This window comes from Rutidosis leptorrhynchoides, chromosome 1 (assembly GCF_046630445.1).
Source record: "Rutidosis leptorrhynchoides isolate AG116_Rl617_1_P2 chromosome 1, CSIRO_AGI_Rlap_v1, whole genome shotgun sequence".
In the NCBI taxonomy this organism is placed as follows: Eukaryota; Viridiplantae; Streptophyta; class Magnoliopsida; order Asterales; family Asteraceae; genus Rutidosis; species Rutidosis leptorrhynchoides.
In genome coordinates, this window is record NC_092333.1 from 295,295,841 (window position 1) to 295,309,864 (window position 14,024).

Genomic DNA, 14,024 nt, shown 5'->3' on the forward strand with positions numbered 1-14,024 from the left:
TTTAACTCTAATTATACTAGAAATTAACAAAATCAAATTAGGTAAAATATTGGTAATTATCACAAAAACTAAGAAATTTAAGAGTTTAGGAGTGTAATTTTTACCTTCTTTGAAAAGCTTTTGAACAATTTCATGATTAGAGCAAGAAATTTGATGAATTTTGGTAAAAAAAATGCGAATTTTTTGAGTGTGTTTGGGAGAATTTTCGGGTTTTTGTGTGTGTTTTGTGTTGAAGACAGAACTCGTCTGTCTATTTGTTTCTGGCCAGATTTCTCTCTCCATGCGATCGCATGGATTTGAAGGAGAAACCCCATGCGATCGCATGGGGTCTGCTATTTTTTTTTAAAAAAACCTTTACTAATGAAACATATAATTAATTAAAAATTAAAATTTCGTTTCTTTTTAGGATGAGGGCGTTTCGGATCATTATCCTAGTCCGTCCCTCGACAAAATTTTAAAAATTTGTCACGTTTTAAGCGTTGTTAAAAGCAAAGATTTTTGAGTTTTTTAATGTTTTTGGCATACTTTAATTCAATAAGATTTAAAAATAATGATAATAAAAATTCTCGTCCATCCCTTGGGTAAAGCAATTTCGGTTCAACGACCTAGTTTTCAACTCACGACGAATTTTAAAAATCCAATTTTTAACTTAGTGAAATAAAGTAAATTTTTGTTTTTAAATTCACACCAAACTTAAATTTAAAATGCATAAAATTAAAAATTCATATAAATATCATTTTTATACATACAAACTTATATTAAAAATATTAATTTTTCAAATATTTACAAACTTAAATATATTGATTTAAAAAGTTTACAATATTATTTTAATATTTATATATTAATTTTAAAAACACGGTAAAAAAAATTAAAAATCTTTTTGGTCTTTTATCCCACTTTAATCAATCAAATATTATCAAAAATATACGCCCCTCTTTTCGGTAAAGTAATTTCGGTTCCATAACCTAGTTTTACTCCTGACGAATTTTTGAAATATTTTGAGTTGATTGATTAATGATATTTATACCTTAAGAATAAACGGTAAATTTCGCAGTTATGTAATAAATTTTTGTATGATATCAATAATTTCGGTTACGCATACCTAATTTTATTGAATACTAATTTAATACTTTATAGCGAACGATTCAGCGTTTATTATCAAAAGGTTAAAAGCGATAAAAATAAAAATAAAAACTGTACATACTTACCTGTGAGAAAGAATTCTCAGAGACCTGCTTTAGCCGACTCATAGGAGAGTCGTGTGATTTGATTTTCCATAGCTACGTAAGCATAACCTCGATTCTTCAATATCTTTTCTTCTAAACATATGAACGGTCCTTATCTGCATAAAGTAACAAATTCGGTATTTGAATATGTTTGATTATTTGAACATTTACCTTCGTGTGACCATTTTCCGCATTTATAACATCTTTCAAGGTGTCGTGCTCTTCTTTTTGTTGCGGATTTTGATTTTTCTTTACCAAAATGTATCTTATGATGATCTTTCCTGAGTTCTTTTCTTACTCCGTCCATTTTGTCTCTTATGAATGATACCAGTTCACTCGGAAGTGTGTCATTATTATGTTTAGTAATCATAGCATGTAGTATTAGACCATGGTTCAGATCAAAGGAATTCTTCATCTTGTAAAACCTAAAAAAAAAAAATTCAGAATGGGGGGAGAAGACTAGTTCTTTAGGGTCTGCTAGGGAAAGACCATTCGGATTCCATTCTTGGAAACTACATGAAAACAGAATATCTAACTCTAACAGAAATAACTATTTCCCTAAAAAGATTCGAACCTTCCCACACTTAGTTAGCTGTGGTGTCAAAATTGTGATTAACTTCATCTTCAACTTCCATTGGATTATCTATGTAATGTTTAACTCTGTAACCATTAACCTTAAATTCAATCCCATTTGAATTTATTAATTCTACTGTTCCGTACGGGAAAACTCTTTTGACTATGAATGGTCCAGACCATCTTGATTTCAATTTTCCAGGAAATAGCTTGAATTGTGAATTGAAAAGAAGAACTCTGTCTCCTTCTTTAAATTCTTTTGAACTTCTGATTCTTTTATCATGCCAATTCTTCGTTCTTTCTTTATAGATTAATGAATTTTCATATGCTTCATGTCTTAATTCTTCTAATTTGTTTAGTTGACTTAAACGTAGACGTACAGCTTCATGTAAATCAAGATTACATGTCTTCAAAGCCTAAAATGCTTTGTGCTCAATTTCTACTGGAAGGTGACATGCTTTTCCGTAAACGAGTCTGAAAGGTGTGGTGCCAATTGGAGTTTTGTAGGCTGTTCTAAAAGCCCAGAGTACATCCTCCAATTTCATGGACCATTCCTTCGGATTTGATCCTACGGTTTTCTCTAGAATACGTTTTAAAGCTCGGTTGGTATTTTCAACTTGTCCACTTGTTTGTGGATGATAAGCGGTTGAGATTTTATGAGTTACTCCATATCTTTTAAGAACTTTCTCAAGTTGATTATTACAAAAATGAGTACCCCGATCACTTATTAAAGCTTTCGGTGTTCCAAACCTTGCAAAAAGACGTTTTAAGAAGTTGACTACAACTCGTGCATCGTAAGTCAGGAGAGCTTGTGCATCTGCCCATTTAGATACATAATCAATGGCAGCGAGAATGTATAGATTACTATGAGATTTTGGAAATGGACCCATAAAGTCAATACCCCAAATGTCAAATACTTCACATACTTGAATGAAATTTTGTGGCATTTCATCACTTTGACTTATTTTTCCGGCCCTTTGACAAGCATCACAGGATTTGCAAAGAAGGTGTGCGTCTTTGAAAATTGTAGGCCAATAGAATCCAGCGTCGTAGACTTTTCTCGCTGTGAGTAGAGGCCCATAATGCCCTCCTGTTGGTCATGTGTGACAATGGTTTAAGATTTGACTGGCTTCATCCCCGAATACACATCGGCATATTATTCCATCGGGATAACTTTTAAACAAATGTGGATCTTCCCAGAAATAGTGTTTTATATCACTAAAGAATTTCTTTCATTTTTGGTACGATAATCCTTTTTCAAGGAATCCACATACTAAGTAGTTTGCATAGTTTGCAAATAATGGAATTTCACTATAATCTATCTTCAATAGATATTCATCAGGAAAGTTATCTTGTATGGCCGATTCATTTAGAACTTCTAATTCAGGATTTTCAAGACGAGAAAGATGATCAGCGGCGAGATTTTCTGCTCCCTTTTTATCTCGGATTTCAATATCGAACTCTTGTAAGAGTAAGATCCAACGGATTAATCTTAGTTTGGCATCTTGTTTTGAAAATAGGTATCTAAGAGCAGAATGGTCGGTATAGACCACCGTTTTAGCTAGAACGAGATATGAATGAAATTTGTCAAAAGCAAAGACAATAGCAAGGAGTTCTTTTTCAGTAGTTGTGTAATTAGTTTGTGCTCCTTGTAATGTCTTAGTAGCATAATAAATAGGTTTAAATCGTTTTTCAATCCTTTGTCATAAAACGGCTCCCATTGCAAAATCACTTGCATCGCACATTAGTTCAAACGGTAGATTCCAATTTGGAGTTATCATGATCGGCGCATTAGTGAGTTTTTCTTTAAGAATATTAAAAGATTTGATGCATTCATCTGAAAAGATGAATGGAGCATCCTTTTCTAGGAGTTTATTCATAGGAGTGGCAATTTTAGAAAAATATTTTATGAAACGTCGGTAAAAACCGGCATGCCCTAGAAAACTCCCAACTCCTCTAATATTAGTGGGATGTGGAAGTTTAGCAATTACATCTACTTTAGCTCTATCCACTTCAATTCCTTCCTTTAAAATTTTATGACCGAGAACGATGCCTTCTTTAACCATGAAATGGCATTTCTACCAATTAAGAATTAGATTTGATTGTTCGCATCTAATAAGCATTCGTTCAAGATTAACTAAACATGATTCAAATGTATCACCGAAGACTGAAAAGTCATCCATGAAAACTTCCATGCATTCTTCTATCATGTCGTGAAAAATCGCCATCATGCACCTTTGAAAGGTTGCAGGGGCGTTGCAAAGTCCAAATGGCATGCGTTTGTAAGCAAAAATACCATAAGGGCACGTGAATGTGGTTTTTTCTTGGTTCTCAGGTGCTATTGGAATTTGAAAATATCCGGAAAAACCATCAAGAAAACAATAGTAACTATTTTCGGCTAATCTTTCCAACATTTGATCAATAAAAGCTAAGGCAAAGTGATCTTTTCTGGTGGTGTCATTTAATTTTCTATAATCAATACAAACACGCCATCCTGTTACAGTCCTAGTAGGAATAAGCTCATTTTTTTCATTTGTGATGACAGTCATGCCACCCTTCTTAGGTACGCATTGAACTTGGCTTACCCATGGACTATCAGAGATTGGATAAATTAAATCTGCATCTAGCAGTTTAATAATTTCTTTCATAACAACTTCTTGCATATTAGGATTTAGTCTTCGTTGGCGTTGCACATACGTTTTATGACCTTCTTCCATAAGGATTTTATATGTGCAATACGAAGGACTTATTCCTTTAATATCATGAATGTTCCATGCAATAGCTGGTTTATGAGCTTTTAGAACAGAAATGAGTTGAGATTTTTCATTTTCAGTAAGAGAAGACGATATTATTACAGGTAATTCAGATTCACCATGTAAATAAGCATATTCCAAATGGTTTGGAAGTGGCTTTAACTCTAATGTCGTTGGTTCTTCTATCGATGATTTATATCGATATCTGTCTTCTTCTTTTAGCATTTGAATTTCTTCTGTTGTTGGTTCATAACCATTAGCCATAAGTGTAGCTAACATTTCAGCTTCATCAATTGGTTCAGTTCCTTCTCCTAAAGAACATTCTCCCGTTCCTTGTAATTCTGGAAATTCTTCTAAAAATTCTGCATGTGAATCTATAGTTTGAATATAATAACATGTATCATCTGCAGATTGTGGTTGTTGCATGGATCTATCAACTGAAAAGGTAACACTCTCGTCCTCTATACTTAGGGTCAGTTTCTTACCGAACACGTCTATTATTGCTTTAGCCGTGTTTAAGAATGGTCTTCCTAATATTAGAGGAACTCGAGAATCTTCTTCCATGTCCAGAATAACAAAATCTACTGGAAATACTAAAGTACCAACTTTAACTAGCATGTTCTCCATTATCCCTCTAGGATATTTTACTGATCGATCTGCTAGTTGTATGCTTATTCGTGTTGATTTCAATTCTCCAAGGTCTAGTTTAGCGTATAGTGAATACGGCAATAAATTTATACTAGCTCATAAATCTGCCAATGCTTCTATTGAACTAAGACTACCCAGAAAACATGGAATTGTGAAACTTCCTGGATCAGATAATTTTTCTGGTATCTTATTTAATAGCACTGCAGAACAATTAGCATTCGTAGTAACAGCCGAGAGTTCTTCCATTTTCTTTCTATTTGTGATTAGATCTTTCAAGAATTTGGCATATCTTGGCATTCCTGAAATCACATCAATGAAAGGTAGATTTACATTTATCTGTTTAAACATATCCAAGAATTTGGATTGCTCGGCTTCAAGTCTCTCTTTTCTCATTTTACTCGGGTAAGGAAGTGGTGGTTGGTATTGTTTAACTTAAGGTTTAGCCTTAACTGTGTTATATTCATTAACTTTTTCAACTACCGGTTCTGTTTCCTTATCTTGCTCAGATTGTGGTTCTTGTGGTATAGGAATAGCGTCATTAGAAATTACAGGTATTTCAGGTGGTTTAAGTGTAATACCACTTCTTGTGGTAATGGCTTTAGCTGTTTCATTCTGGGGGTTAGCATTTGTATCTCTAGGTAGACTTCCCGGTTTTCTTTCACCTATTAACCTTGCTAGGTTGCTTACTTCTTGTTTCAGATTTTGAATAGAAGCTTGTTGATTTCTAAATGCTTGAGCATTTTGTTCATTGGTTTGTTTCTGAGATGTGAAAAACTGCGTTTGAGATTCAACTAGCTTCGACATCATGTCTTCTAAATTTGGCTTTTTATCATCGGTTTGTGGTGGTTTGTTTTGAAAAATAGGCCTTTGCTGATTGTAAGTATTGTTAGATACTTGTTGATTGCTAGGACCTTGTTAGTTGTTGTATGGAACATTTCGGTTATAATTCTGATTTTGATTGTAGATTGGTCTTGGCGGTTGATAATTATTTCCAGGCCTTTGGTTCATGTATGAAACATTCTCTCTTTGTTCCATTGTTTGTTCAATACTGAGACAATCTTTTGTCAAATGTGGTCCTCCACACTGCTCACAACTAATTCGTATTGAGTGAATATCTTTAGTCATCTTTTCCATTCGTCTCTCGACAGCATCTATCTTTGCAGAAATGGAAACAAAGTCATGGCTAGAATCGGCTCTAGCTGCTTTAGATGATCTAATGATATCTTTTTCTTAGTGCCACTCATGTAAGTGGGAAGCAGTGTTATCAATAATTTTGTAAGCTTCAGTTGCGGTTTTCTTCATAATGGAACCACCAGCTGCTATATCGATGTCTTTTCTTGTAGTGATGTCGCATCCTTGGTAGAATATTTGTACTATTTGATAAGTGTCTAAACCATGTTGCGGACATTGATCAATCCTTAATTAGCGATGTTGCTTAATTACGGATTGAGTGCAATAAGATTACAATGGAGGATGGAATGTTTGATCATTATTTTGGGCCACGATGATCGTCTTTCACTTTAACTATCAAGTGATCAACCACCCCGACCCGGTCTTGATTGTTAATTAGCATAATTCACCTTTGCGCGATGTAAAAAATCCCTCGGGCAAAATCACAAGTGGAAATTACAAAGGCTTAGGCAAAATGGCAGAAAATCAACAACCCATAAATGAGAGGCCACGCTCCCTATTTATAGTATTCGAGGTATCCGCGGTCTGCGAATTACCTAACTATCCGCAGAAACTCAGCGGATTAAACCGCAGTCTCTTATTAACGCGGAAACATAACTGCTGCACCTTTCTTTCAGTGAATATTGCATATCTTGGCTTTAGAGTCCGCGCAATTCTGCTCTTGGCCTGTAGCAAATAAAATATACATATACAATGCTATGTATATGATCAAGTCCCCCCAGTTTATTATGATACATTTTCGCGAAGCAAATGTATCATGATAAACTCTAAAAATAAAGAAATGCTTATTTAAAATATTTCACAAGTAATATTTTATAATTTTTACCGTCCATTTATTATCGTTGTTTTTATTAGGCTCAACGCGTAATTACAACGGTAACTTTCGCCACTCTATCAAATAAATTACGCTGTAACGGTTAGAAATTTACCGTTTATACGTTGCGGTAATTTCAGCCGTTTAAATGTAATGATTACCTTTTCCACTTGCTCGCCCTAATTCCAATTATAAATAGCTGAATAATCCGCATAAAAACTTTACGCTTTCTCGCTCGATTTCCTTTTCAATCAAATTCATATAGTCACAATCGTACCGAGCAATTAACGAATCCAACCTTTAATTTCTTCAATTCCAACATCCGATTTATTTTCCTTATTACAAATGGCGTCGTCTTCATCTATGCATACTCCTGGAGGTTATGTTTCCTATATGACGGAAACAAAACTCCAAACCCTACAGGAGTGGTATCCGCCCCTTGCCCAATTTGTTCCTACCGCACCCGTGGCAGAACAACGAGCTGACACTCCCCCTAAGGGGATGATTACCGTATATGAGGCTGCCATCTCACAGGGCAACCTACGATTCCCGCTCACTCAATTCTTCCGCAGTGTTTGTGAGTATTATAAGATTGCGATGGCGCAGCTTCATCCCAACGCAATTAATAAAATTGTGTTGTTTGAGATGTTTTGCAATGCCACCCATGTACAACCGCTGCTAAACGTGTTTCGCACGTGTAACAGTATGATTTTATACGATGTGGGATGGTTTTCATTCCGCAACAAACTGGGCACAATGATTTCACCAAAAGACTCAATCGGCAACTGGCGCAGTTCTTTCTTTTACATTAACGACACCGCGAATGTGGACAGCAACATACCAAGAACATTGTAGCGACCCGACCAAATCATGTTTGACGGCGCCGACTACTTAGGTCCCGTTACGTGGTCATAAGTCTTTAACATGACGTTTGACCAAAATATGTCGCATTCATTTCATAAGTAAAAGGATGTTTCAAGTTTACAAATGTAGTTCAAAAGACTAGTTACATTACAAAGTTTAACGTACGAATGAAACCTATGCGACACAATTTAAAGTAGTTAAAAGACGCTCCAACTATGCATGTATACTCGACATCCAAGAAAGTATCAAAAAGAGTGCGGAAGCATGTATCAAGTAGCTTTCAAGGACCTGAGAAAAACATATAGAAAACTGTCAACGAAAACGTTGGTGAAATCATAGGTGTTTTAGTAAACGTTGCATTTGAACCACAAGATTTAATATAATATGATTATCTAAATCATTTGCATTCCAAAGTTGTTATTTGTTTCGTGGGCACCCAATTATCAAACTTAACTGTTTTGCACCCTTTGCGTAGTGTTAGAACATACACTAGACCTGAAAATATATTTCATCCGCTAACGGTAGCGAACCGTCCGAATGAGGCTCGTCAAGCCCATGTGATCACATAATATAAGTTCATGTTTACACCCTGCAAGTGTAATTAATGATAATTGAATTGAGGATTTTCGTTCAAACCCGTACGTGGAATGTTCGTTTTCGTACTTGTGTTCAAAGTGTAAAAGTATGATACGTATATGTTTCTCATCCCATAGTTTAAAGCATAAAAGTTGTTCGAAAGAGGGGACTATGATCTCACCTTGAGTGCACGTATGAAAAGTACTTCACAAAGTAACGTGTGCGAAAGATAATGCTAGTCTTGACCTAAACAACTAGGTCGTATCAATAACGGTAAACACGATAGGTCAAAGATGTTCAATTAGTCCTATGGCTCGTTACGACTCGATTATGTAGCATGTGAATCAAATTGTCAAGTTTCATGCAAGATACAAGTATAGAAACAAGTTAGGAAGGTTGCATAATCATTTGGTTAAGTTTGACAAAAAGTCAAACTTTGGTCGGTCAAAGTCAACGAAAAAGTCAACACATTCGGGTCGCGTCCCGAACTATTTTTCTGAGGTTTTTATTCATATATAAGTATGTTAGAACAAGTCTCATGTGAATCGGAGGTCCATAGTGTGCCAAACATTTTTCTTATAATTGACATGTAGGTCAGAACCTGAACACAGCGTAGGCCGCGCCGCGACCCAGGATTGCCGCACCGCGGCAATACACGGGAGCTGGTACCTGGTCAGTCTCAAATGTCCAAGTCTCAATTCAAAACACTTTCAAGCATAACTCGCAAACCGCTAATACTTAGAACTCGTATCTTATATCGTTAGAAAGGTAATTTGACAAAGAACACAACTAAATACATTTCACCAACCAAAAACATCATTTGTAACAATCGGCTTTCCAAAGTAAATGATCAATTAATGCACACATTTAATACTCAAATTTGATAAGTCCACATTTATGATTCGGGCATTTAATGCATACATACAACATGCCGTTTTGTAGGTAATCGAGCATACAATACAACTAACTACTTACTAACAATAAATCATGGCATTCAATGCATCAAATATTCATTTCAAGCTTATCAAACCCTAACCCAAATTCACTAAAATCACTAATCAAGTTTATGGTGTTTTCTCAAGCAACGTACACATGAAATTGAAGCTAGTGATGTTAGGAACACATTTAATACATGCATTTATGGCATTTAACATCATTCAATCAACCAAATCACCAAATCAAACACACCAAAGTTTATGTTTATGCTAGTTACTTCAAATAACAAAATCGAACATATAAATCATATATTCATGTTAGACTTGAGCCATAGCCACTAATTAACAACTTTACAAGTTAAAAACATCAAGAACACAAAATCTAGTGATTTTAGAAAGTTACCCAAATGTAATGAAATCGGTATGGAATCGAAGAGGAAGTTGCAAGGATTCCAAATATGTAATTTGTTTTTATTGATGCTTGCTCGATTTGATTTAGATGATGATTTCTTGGATTGGTGTTTGAGAGATTTTATGGAAGTATTAAAGGAAAAAGGGAAAATGAAAAAGATAATGAATGGATAAGAGTGAAGGGTTGACTAGTTGACCTAGTCACCTCTTTGCTCTCTTGGCAACAATGGTCCCTCTAGTTCAGTTGCGGGTGCGTGAATTACCTAAACGAGATATTTTAAAAACGTGTATTAACGAGGGATGTCATAAACATATAACGGAATTTAAATAGTTAAACGGAAAAAGTAAACGAAAAAAGGCGGGATGTTACATTACCTACTCCTTAAAAGAAATTTCGTCCCGAAATTTAAGTAGGCGTAGCGGTCGTTGTTTCTTCCTCAAAATCTTGCGTTTTCGGAATCGGGAATAAGTGAGGGTATTTCTTTTGCATTTGATCAAGTAAACTCGGGTCCTCTTTTGGCATTCCAACGGACTTTGACAATCGGGATTCGGCTTTGTTTCAATGTCTTGACGGAGGTGTCCACAATTTCAACCGGTTCTTCCACAAAATGAAGTTTGTCGTCAATAGTAAATTCCTAGAGAGGGATGACGATATTGGGTTCGGCAAGACACTTTTTCAAGTTAGATACATGGAAGGTAGGATGAACAGAGCTCAGTTGGGGCGGAAGATCTAAACGATAAGCAACGGTTCCTATACGCTCCAAGATTTCGAAAGGACCAATATACCGCGGATTTAGCTTCCCGCGTTTCCCAAAACGGATTACACCCTTCCAAGGTGCGACTTTTAACATGACGCAGTCACCGACTTGAAATTCAAGGTCGTTGCGTCTTTTGTCGGTATAGCACTTTTGACGACTCCGGGCCGTCCGAAGCCTATCTTGAATTTGAACGATTTTCTCGGTGGTTTCGTGTATGAGTTCAGGTCCGGTGATTTGCACGTCACCTACCTCGACCAACAAAGAGGTGAACGACATTTTCGGCCATATAGCGCTTCAAAAGGTGCGGCTTTAATACTCGAGTGATAACTATTGTTGTAAGAGAACTTGGCGAGAGGTAAGTGCTTGTCCCAAGCTTTTCCAAAATCAACCACGCAAGCTCGTAACATGTCCTGCAAGGTTTGAATTGTGCGATCGCTTTGCCCATCGGTTTGGAGATGATATGCGGTGCTCATGTCTAAACGCGTTCCCAACGCTTCTTGCAAGGTATGCCAAAATCTAGAAACAAAACGGCCATCTCGGTCGGAGATAGTTGATAAAGGTACACCGTGTCGGGCTACGATCTCCTTGATGTAAAGTTGTGCAAGTTTCTCCATTTTGTCGGTTTCTTTCATAGCGAGAAAGTGTGCGGATTTGGTGAGACGGTCAACAATAACCCAAATGGTATCATAACCGCCCGTCGTTTTTGGTAGTTTGGTGATAAAATCCATTGTTATCCTTTCCCACTTCCATTACAGGATCTCGGGTTGTTGAAGTAGTTCGGACGGTCTTTGGTGTTCGGCTTTGACTTTGGAACATGTCAAACACTTGGAAATATAAGTAGCTACGTCCTTTTTGATGTTCGGCCACCAATATTGTTGTTTAAGGTCGTGGTGCATCTTATTGGCACTAGGGTGAATCAAGTATCGTGACTTATGGGCTTCATCTAAAATAAGACTTCGTAGATCCCCATATCCAGGCACCCAAATCCTTCCGGCGAAATATCGAAGTCCGGTCTCCCTAACTTCGAATCGAGAGACGAGAATGTTCAAGAGCTCGTGTGAAACGTTTTCATTCTTGAGAGCCTCATCTTGGGCTACCCGAATTTGGCTATTAAGGTTGGTGTGGATGGTGATGTTTAAGGCTCGGACACGAAGAGGCACCGCTCTTTCTTTTCGACTTAAGGCATCGGCTACTACATTTGCCTTTCTGGGATGGTAACGAAGCTCGCAATCGTAATCGTTTAAGGTTTCAATCCACCTTCGTTGTCTCATGTTTAGTTGCTTTTGGTCGAAGATGTGTTGGAGACTTTTGTGATCGGTAAAGATAGTACTCTTGGTTCCATAAAGATAGTGTCTCCACATTTTAAGTGCAAAGACAACGGCTCCGAGTTCGAGATCATGTGTCGTGTAGTTTCATTCATGAATTTTGAGTTGTCGAGAAGCATAAGAAATGACTTTCGTTCGTTGCATCAACACACACCCAAAACCATGTTTCGAGGCGTCGCAATACACAACAAAATCATCATTGCCTTCGGGAAGTGACAAGATAGGAGCGGTGGTTAGGTTTGTTTTCAAGATTTGAAATGCGGATTCTTGTTCGGTCGCCCAATTGAATTTCTTTCCCTTATGAGTTAAAGCGGTTAGAGGACGAGCAACCAAAGAGAAATCTTTGATGAATCGACGGTAGTATCCGGCGAGACCCAAGAATTGACGAATGTGAGTAGGAGTAGTAGGAGTCTCCCATTTACTAATGGCTTCGATTTTCGTTGGATCAACTTTAATACCTTGGTCACTTACAACATGACTAAGAAATTGAACTTCCTTTAACCAAAATTCACACTTGGAGAATTTGGCATACAGTCGTTCTTGTCTTAAAAGTTCAAGCACAAGTCGGAGGTGTTCCTCGTGTTCTTCTTCGCTTTTTGAATAGACCAAAATATCATCGATGAACACGATAACGAATTTGTCAAGATACGGTTTGCACACGCGGTTCATAAGATCCATGAACATCACCGGTGCGTTAGTGAGACCAAATGGCATTACAAGAAATTCATAGCTACCATAACGAGTTCGGAAAGCGGTTTTGGAGACATCTTCCCCCTTAACCCTTAATTGATGATAACCCGAGCGGAGATCGATTTTTGAATATACACAAGACCCTTGTAGTTGATTAAAGAGGTCATCGATGCGAGGAAGTGGATATCGGTTCTTAACCATCAATTTGTTTAGTTCACGATAATCAATGCACATTCGTAGGGATCCATCTTTCTTTTTAACAAACAAGATCGGAGTGCCCCAAGGTGAATGGCTAGGTTGGATAAAACCACGATCATGTAGTTCTTGGATTTGACTTTGCAATTCTTGCATTTCGGATGGAGTGAGTTTATATGGTGCACGTGCTATGGGGCGCGGCTCCCGGAATAAGATCGATTTGGAATTCAACCGGTCGATGAGGTGGAAGACCCAGCAATTCGTCGGGAAATACATCGGAATAGTCACTAATTGGCACATCATCGATGTGCTTCTCATCGGACTCGACTTTCTTAACGTGAGCAAGGATCGCAAAACAACCCTTACGGAGTAGTTTTCTAACTTTAATGCATGAAGCAAGGTTGAGTCCGGTGCAACTCTTATCGCCATAGACGATCAAAGGTTCACCATTCTCGATAGGAATTCGGATTGCGTTAAGATCACAAAGGATGTGAGATTTCGTTTTGGCTAGCCAATTCATACTGATTATTACATCGAAGCTTCCTAGTTCCATGGGTATCAAGTCAATTTCAAACTCATTACCCAAAATGTTTAACGTACACCCCCGGTAATATGTGTCGGCACTCAATAGTTTTCCGTTGGCCACTTAAATGGTATAAGTGGTATCTAGTGGAAGTGGTGGAGTATTAAAAGAATGAGTCAAAGTCTTGGATACAAAACTCTTATCGGCACCCGAATCGAATAAACAAGTAACATAAGTGTTGTTGAGGAGAAACGTACCCGTGACAAATTCATTGTCATCTCGGGCTTCCTCGGTGTTGATGTTGAAAGCTCGTCCGCGCGTGTTGGTGTTGGCTTTCTTCTTCGGACACGCATTTCTAAAATGACCCGTTTGGCCACATTCATAACAAGTACCCGGTTTTGGTGCATTGGGCACCTTTTGAGCGACGAGGCCGGCACTTCTACAATCGTTGGCCACATGACCACCCCTTTGGCACCGGTGACAAAATAGATTGCTACATTCACCATAGTGGTGTTTGTGGCATTTGTTGCAAAAGGGTTTAT